Source organism: Crocodylus siamensis, chromosome 1, assembly GCF_052110815.1.
Source record: "Crocodylus siamensis isolate JL-2025a chromosome 1, ASM5211081v1, whole genome shotgun sequence".
In the NCBI taxonomy this organism is placed as follows: Eukaryota; Metazoa; Chordata; order Crocodylia; family Crocodylidae; genus Crocodylus; species Crocodylus siamensis.
The window spans coordinates 8784760-8793528 of record NC_143395.1 but is presented as its reverse complement, the minus strand read 5'-3'; the positions used below and the strand labels follow the sequence as shown (position 1 = coordinate 8793528).

At 47.2% G+C, this 8769-nt stretch overlaps 1 protein-coding gene across 2 annotated transcripts in view; it reads left to right on the top strand.

The window, feature by feature from the left end:
* The first annotated feature begins 279 nt into the window (after positions 1-279).
* ADGRF5 (adhesion G protein-coupled receptor F5) overlaps positions 280-8769 on the top strand; it is a 103541-nt gene continuing 95051 nt past the window's right edge. The window contains exon 1 of one of the 2 annotated variants that reach the window (XM_090031252.1): positions 280-392. The gene's annotated coding sequence lies outside the window, so the exon portion shown is untranslated. The remainder of the gene's footprint in view (positions 393-8769) is intronic. The other variant, XM_090031270.1, reaches the window with a different exon arrangement.

Sequence of the window (8769 nt, the reverse complement as noted above, 5' to 3'; positions counted from 1 at the left end):
AGGCACAGTTCAAGCAATCTGCAGCGTATCAGGGGCCATAGGGAGAGCCAGAAGTGCCTGAAGCAAATGTTTGTACTTATTCAGAGATTAAAGAGATACATTCCTTCCTCTAAGCCCTGTGGGTAATACAGCTGGTTTGTAAAACAGTTAGTGATCCAGTATTTCTATCAGCAGAACGGGAAATGTGGGAAGCTGTGCCAAGTGGGCTAAGGCTTTTGGAAAACTAATAGTTCAGTGCTACATTGTTAATCCCTCCCCTCTGTGGCTCTGCCTCTACTCTTGATTTCCAGGAAAAAAACTGTCCTGAAAAAAAAAAAAGAAAGTCTCAGGCCCTTGTGATAAGCAGCGGTGGAAGAGGGAAGAGCTCAGCACCTCACTGGAGCAGGACCTGGGTAAGTGGGGATGGGGGGAATTTGTGGAAAACAACCCTTTTCATTGGACTAGAAGTAACTGTTTCACCCTAGGGATTATCTATGTTAGTGAGGGCTCGCCAGCCTCTTAGGGCAGGACTCCATTTCACGTAGTGGACAACCAAAGTGCAGATTACAACCAACTCTGAGTTGCTGGATTAAAGTGCAGGAGCGATCCTGTTACCGTCTCAGGACACACATCAATGGGCCCCCTGGAGATGAGCAGACATCTCCACATTCCTACAAAGTGTCCTTTTCATCCCCCAAGGGAGTAAATCACTCCTGTACTTCAGTTGCGTAACCCAGAGTTGGTTGTGAGCAGCGCTTTGGTCATCCGCTGCTGAAATAAAAATCTACCCCTCAGGAAGATGCAGCTTATACCAAGAAAAAGTTGTTTTGCCAGGAGAACGTATATGGGTTCCTAAATATAATAACCTATATAAGCTAAAGACCTTTTGTGTGGGAATAGCTATGACTACACTGAGGCTTTTGCTAGCACAGCTATGGCAGTTTCTTCTTTTCACATTCCCAACCATGGTATTTAAACCTAGAAGGGTAAAGCAGGCCTAGGGAAATACATCTTGGCAGTAAGGCTGTGTGAGGCTCCAGACCGTGTTTGGATCCAGAGAAGCTTTGGATGCTTCGGCAGCATGTCCGGATCAAAGCACTGGCTTTCCAAAGAAGTCTGGAGCTTCTGAAGTGCTTCGGAAAAGCTTCGGAGCCACCTTGGAGATCTGGCCATAGAGTATAATGGGGAATCAATGAAATATCCATAACTGTGTTGTTTTTTGTCTGATTTGGATGCAGTTTGCAGGGGTGATTTGCAGGTGCTTCTGAGAGCATAAAGCCTGCCAAGTTTCAAGAAGATTGGTGCAGAGGTTAGGAGGGAACTCCACCTCAAGTTTCTGACAGGCAAAACTGGTGACACAGATGACCCTGTGTTGTTAAGGAGCAGTGGGCTGAAAGCTGCAGGGACGGTGGTCCCTGCTGAGGCCACAAAGCCTGCCAGCTGTTGAGGAGATCGGTGCAGGGCTTCTGGGTTCTGGGGCCCTGCACCTGTAGCTGCGGACAGGCGAAGCTCATGTCGTGGGTGACACTGTGTGTGTTAAGGCGCAGGAGGGTGAAAGCTGCAGGGGTGGTAACCCCTGCTGCGGCCATGAAGCCTGCCAGCTGTCGAAGAGATTGGTGCAGGGGGGTTCTGGGGCCCTGCACCTCTGGCTGCTGCCAGGCAAAACTCGTGACATGGGTGCTTGTGCAGCTGAGTCTGTCTTGGGGCAGGGGCAGGGGAACTACTGCAGGCCTGGCTGCTAAACTACTGTGTTACCAGTTACCAATCAATTATGATTCACTCAGGGACCAGCTTAATACATAGTACCTAGCTAATGTAGCCAGTTAATTAGCAACAATTAACACTTACAAAACCAGAGACTAAGGAGAGGAAAGAATCAATACAGTCCTGCCCCAAGACAGAGAGAGTCAGTTGCACAAGCACCCATGTCATGAGTTTTGCCTGTCAGCAGCTAGGGGTACAGGGCCCCAGGACCCCTGCACCTATCCCCTCGACAGCTGGCAGACTTCCTGGCCACAGCAGGGGCCACCATCCCTGCAGCTTTCACCCTGCTGCGCCTTAACACACACACAGTGTCACCCATGTCACGAGTTTTGCTTGTCCGCAGCTTGAGGTGCAGTTTCCCCCAAACCCCTGCACTTATCTCCTTGAAACTTGACAGACTTCATGGCCTCAGCAGAGGCCACAACCCCTGCAGTTTTCAGCCTGCTTCACCTTAACACACACAGGATCATCTATGTCACAAGTTTTGCCTGTCAGCAGCTTGAGGTGCAGTTCCCCCCCAACTCCCTGCACCGATCTTCTTGAAACTTGGCAGGCTTGGTGTCCTCACCAGGGGCCACGACCCCTGCAGTTTTCACCCCACTTTGGTGTAACACATACACATGACATGAGTTTTGCTTTCAAGAATTTGGGATGCAGTTCCCCCCAAAACCCTACACCTATTTCCTTGAAACATGGCAAGCTTTGTGGCCTCTGCAGGGGCCACCAACCCTGCAGGTTTCACCCCCCTGTGGTGTAACACATACACATGACATGAGTTTTGCTTTCAAGAATTTGGGGTGCAGTTTCTCCCAAACCCCTGCACCGATCTCCTTGAAACTTGGAAGACTTCATTCTCTCAGAAGTGGCTACTATCTCGGCAAGTTTTATCAAAATCAGGCAAAAACAACAAAGTTATAGATATTCCATTGATTCCCCATTATACCCTATGGCTGGATCTCTGAGGCGGCTCTGAAACTTCAGAGCCACTTTGGCCGGATCAAAGCAGGAACCTGGTCCCGAGCTCCGGATCAGATCACTGACATCTGAAGTGGCCGGATCCAAAGCTAGATCGAATAGCTGCCTACTCGCACAAGCCTACCTTCCTTGCAGCAGGAAAGATAACTGGTAAACAACCAGTACAGGAAAGAGAAAGTACAAGGGCAGCAGTAGCAAATAGTAATCACTGTTTGCTCAGACTAACCTCGGCCTGTGTCTGGGAATTTGGAAAAAGCACAAGGTATCTGTGCTAGAACTGGGTACACATTTTCTGATGAGTTTTTTATGCTGAGAAGTTTTTTTTTCTACTCAGCAGTTGTCTCTGCTGAGAGTTTTTGGTGGGGCTTTTAGTGGAAAGTATCAATTCATCAAATATCAAATGCTTTGCGGAAATGTGCTGGCTCCCCCAAACTTGACAGCCACAGAGGGGCTCTCATATAAATCTGTCCATTTGCTTTCTGTGGTTCCAGGGAGGTGGACTCCTGGGGCTCCCTAGATATGTGGCCCTAGACAGGGTCCTGGATCTCCAGCAGGGACACTGGGAAGCCCTGAGAAGTCAAACTCAGGGGAGGTTCTCAAGGTTTCCAGGGACTATGCTGTGCATTGGCTTCCAAGCTCAGATGCTCCTGGCTCCACTGAGAAGCTCCTGGCTCCTAGGATGGCAGCCTTTCAGCTCCCCATCAGTCCAGCTGATAGCACGGTGTGGGAGCCACGGTGAGCTGGGTGCTTCAGAGCTGGTGTCACAAGGTTCATTTCATTTCAAACTTTTCAGAACCAAGGCCCATCTCCAATTCCTCTTCTAAACAAGAAAACAGCATTTATGCATGGAAGTTAGCTGATAAGTGACATTTTGTGTCTTTTATGTGGCTTTTAAATCCCACTCCCCTCAGAAGGTGCATAACTCTGTGTAAGTCTCAATAAATGAAGGAGCACCCTCCCAACTCCTGGCTTGATACCCTACGGGTCAGTGCTCTGACTTTTAGGTTACTTTGAGACGAAAGGTGAGAGGGACTTTCTTTGCTTCCTCCCCCTCCCCTGACATCAAACGGTCATTATTTCATAGACATTAGGGCTGGAAGGGACCTTGGAAGACCATCGAGTCCAGCCCCTTGCCCCAGGGGCAGGAAGTCAGCTAGGCTCAAAGGATCCCAGCAAGACAGTTGACAATTGAATAGAAACCATTAGTCATGGTTTCTAGTCAGACGACATTTCAGGGACTTACATGGAGCTTACAAGCCTTCCTGGAAGAGGAGGATCATAACAGAGCACAAACCACTGAAGCAATTTGCCCTCAAAAGGGAAAAGCAAGGAGAGCTATGGGGAACAGGATGTAAAATGTGTAAGGGGCCCTAAATGCCACTTAGATGCAGCTACCTTTACATGTTTAGATGCAGCTGCCTTTCAATATTACCTTTAGATATCTCTAGATTTCTAAAGGGGAGGTGGATTTGTGGCATAAATGTTCCAATTATTATCAAGCCCTTTTGGGGGGGGAATGAAGGTGGGGAGGAGTGGAGGAGGGGGAGCTATTTCTCTTCCATAAGAACTTTCAAAAATTCTAATTTTGAAACAGAGCGTTTCAAAATAGGTGACTAACTATCGCCTCACCAGGTACCTCCTCATAGGTTGTGATACAGGATACACCCGCTATATGGCAAAAGTCAGTCGACACATGGTGCCTAGCTCTGCTGCACAGCAGGGCTGTGCAAAATGGCACCATTTTTTTTCGACTTGCGTTTCGATTTTGATCAGCATTTTGTTTTCAACTTTGTTTCGATTCGAAACCACTGTTCCATTTCGTTTTGTTGAAACAGTTTTGCTGTTTCAACTCCGTTTCGATGTTTCACCCATAGGCTATAATGGGGAAGCTTGAAACAGCCTCTAACTTTGTCAGTTCTGGCCTGATTTGGATGAAACCAGCAGGAATGGTAGACCCTTCTGAGGGCATGAAACTTGCCAAGTTTCAAGGAGATGGGTACAGGGGTTTCAGGGAAACTGCACCTCAAGCTGTGGACAAGCAAAACTCATGACACGGGTGACACTGTGTGTGCTAAGGCGCAGCAGGGTAAAAGCTGCAGGCCTGCTAGCCCCTGCTGCGGCCATGAAGCCTGACAGCTGTTGAGGAGATCAGTGCAGGGGGGTTCTGGGGCCCTGCACCTCTGGCCGCTGACAGAAAAAACTCATGACATGGGTGCTTGTGGGATCGTGTCTGTCTTGGGGCACAGCGGGGTGAAAACTGCAGGCCTGCTAGGCCCTGCTGCAGCCACAAAGCCTGCCAGCTATTGAGGAGATAGGTGCAGGGGGAGTCTGGGTTCTGGGGCCCTGCACCTCTGGCTGCTGACAGGCAACACTCGTGACATGGGTAACACTGTGTGTGTGTTAAGTCACTGGCCAGCTTCGCAGTCAATAATGAGAGCACTCCTTCCCCCCTCTTCCCCCTCCTTCTCCTTACTTTAGTTTCTGTTTCCCTGAAGGCAAGCCCAGCTTGAGCTTTGAAATGCAAAACATTTCAAAAATTTCAAAACGTTTCAACTTTCCTCGTTTCATTTCGAAGCTGTTTCGAAGCTCTCTGTTTCATTTCGATTTTGCTGTTTCAAGCTCAAAACACGTGGAAACAGCATCGAAACGAAACTGCCGGAGAAATTTTGCACAGCCCTACTGCACAGTAGTAAGTCATTCAGATCCATTCCAGTCACTATCTGGGAAAGCTTCTGCATGAAGGTGTCATGCACCACTTACCTTGATTTCATCTTGGAATAGCCATTTGCTCAGTGCAAACCAGCTCTTCTGCCTTTAATCCAGGTAGTCAAACAGCACCCACTGCAGGAAGCCAGCCTGAAAAAGCTGCTTGTATGTCCACTTTTTACTATGGAGAAAAGTTACCCCAGAGTCATATCCTGGGTGAATTCCTCCATAATAAATTGTGTTACCCATAGATCTATGGTCTCAAAGAAGAAGAGCCCGAAGACAAGGGCAGTTTTATCCACTCTTAACTCTCATTTGAGGCATGAGTGGTGGCTTTGAGTATCAGGCTCCATCAAGTAGTCCATGGGCATGATTCTGCTCTTATTTGCACCACTGGTGCTAATGGAATTACACTGGCACAAAACTGGTATGAGTAGAAAAAGAATGACCCTAATGTTTGGACACTGCAGAGACTTCTCTCATAGACTACAGTCAGCAAATTTTCAGCAGATCCTGTTGAGCCTACGCCCTAATTGGGGATCAGATTTTTATTTGCAAGTACACAGTACACTGTTGATATTTTACTTTCATTTTCTGTGCTCATTTGCAAAGCAGAAAATTCTGTGTTACACTAATAATATGGCCAGGTGCTAATAAATACCCAACTGCATCAGGGTCATAGGCTATAAATGATATTTTCAGGATACATTAATTTGATATGATAGTAGAATTATGAAGGCTTGTGTTTTCTTTGGATGGCTTTGGGCATGAGAAATAGGAGATTTTCATTTCTGTGGTTTATATGATTGGGTTTTTTATAATGGAGGGTTGGACCAAAAGATCTTTGAGGACCTTTCCTTTCTATGATTCGATGAAAACCCTACCAGGTTTCCAGTCAGTTACAGATGCAAGATCTGAATGCCTGTAATAAGAAAACTAGCAAGAAAGAGGATGCAAAATATCATTCACCTTGCAGAATCAGGGACTTACTTTGTAGCACGTACTAAGGCAGCTGCATTCCTAGTGACCCGCTGGAATAGATCCACTGCTGCTATAGAATACGTGGAGTTATGACGCCTATGCCAGCTGGGGATTGGCCCATTAACTTCAGTGCCCATGGGCAGAAGTCTGTAAACACTTCTGTCTGCAGTTAGCATTACTCATACAGAGCCCAATTGATTTCCATGCAATGACTCCTGTGCAAAAATTTAAGCAAACATACAAGTGTCTGCAGCAAGAAGCCCAAACCTCTACATTTCCAGCTTTATCTTGAAGCTATCATGTAGGTAGGTCCATACGGGTGCACACACAGCATAAGTAAAGGAGAAAAGAAGAAAAGACCAATATGTTTTTTCCACTGGTGCTCGCCTCTCACCCCTGAGCCCTAACGTGATTTACTCTTGCCAATCTCCATAGCTTTGAAACACTTAAATAACTCTTTTGTCCTCTGGCCCTATTCCAACTCCTCCCTATGCACTTCCTGGTTGTGAACAGGACCAGAGATGTGAAAACATGCGAGCGGCTGTTTTTGTGCAATTTCCTGCCCAACCAGATAGGGAGCATACCACAATTCTCATGTAGAAGCCTAAACTCCAGTGCCCTATTAGTGACCAGCTCCCAAGCATCCTCCCTCCCTTCTGTTGAATCTCTTCTCAGGCCCAAATAGACCTGTTATCAAATCAGTGCACCATTGACTGGTGCTCAACAGACAGGGTGCTAAATCCAAAAGGAACTTGGACTCGCAACACCTTCACTTCAGACACCCAACTGCCCAGTGGAATTCACAGCCCTAAATTAAGATCCCACGTTAGAACGAACAGGTGCGTCTACACATTCATTAATGCGCTTTTGCTACTGAGTGTTAAATTTAGTACTTCTAATGTGAGGTACTAACTAAATGCGCATTAAGCTTCCCTAATGTGCAGTTGCAAAAGCACACACTTTTTTTAGTGACATCTAATGTGCAGTAGCTTAATTTTACTGTGCATTAGTGTATTAGCACGGTTTTTGTTGTGATGCTCTAATGCATAGTAAAATAGGTTATTGTGCATTAAAGCGCATATGTGGACATGCCCAGGAAAAGTTACATGCATAAGACTGGACTCACCAAGTTCCAAGCTAGCCAGCAGAAATGCCGAGGAGGGTTAGGCCCCACTTAATTGTATTATGTGCCTAACTCTAGTGCTGCAGTGAACTCTTTTTTAGCATCAGGCACCTAAGCCAGCTTAAACCTTTCTCATAAGGAGAGACCAACTCCTCCACATATGACATCCAATAGCTTCATGTTTATAGCCTTCACCTGGGAGGTGGGAGACCAGTTTCCAAATCCCCAGTCTGCCAGAGTTGGAGAAGGGATTTGAACTCAGGTCTCCAACACCCTGGAAGAGGGTTCTTACTATTTTATAGAAATAGAGAGATAGTTAGCCATGTTAGTTTGATTTCAGGACTAAATGGCACCTTGGGACTGCCTAAGTGAGAGTACCCTAAGCACCAGGCTGTGGAGAGACATCCCAGGCCAGCCCTGAGAACACTTTTCCCTGGCTATTCTTTGTGCAAAGCTCAGTCCAGAAGGCATAGGCAGGGGCATACCTGTCTCACCACCCTGCCAGCTGTGAACCAGGAGTCCAAGTGGCTCTGTGCTTCCAGGACTTGCGTGGTTGCACACATGCCCAGAAGCAGAACCTTAGAGCTTGTCTGCTTTGGGTCTCTGGCATCCCCTGGGAGGGACACTGCCAAGCATCCCTTACCCACCTGCTCCTGCTCACCCAGAAATGGGCAGTGAAGCTGTTCTAGGGACATCCCCAGCACCCAGTCTCAAACACATCAGAGACCTAGATCTTGAGAGCAGTGATTTCTGTAGCGCCTTCACCACTGCACTTCTCAGTTGGCATCTGCCAGCAGAGGTGGGTAAGTGAGCCATGTTCTGAGATACCCCTCCCCCCTACCCAGAGCAAGCTGAAGACATGATGGAGATGTGCCCTTTGGGGCCTAGATGTTAAGATGCTTAAAAGGTTAGGCAGCAACTAAACAGGGGTTTTGAGGATCTAAACATTGGACTTCAGGCACATACAGTGGCATTTAGGTACCTAAGTCCCTTTGTGGCTTTAACCCATAGATTCTATTCCTGGGCCTGGAGATGGCTTGCTGCACAGCAGTGAGTGAATCATGTCTCTCACTGCTGCAATCATTCCACCTGCAAAACCAAGGTTATGGTATTCAGTTGCCTTTGACAGGCACTGAGACCCTCTGATGGGAAGGATGCTTAGAACTAGAGTCTAATGCATCCGCTTGAAAAAAGAACACCCCACAAGGATGTGAGCAAGAGATGCATGCTCAAGCCCATCA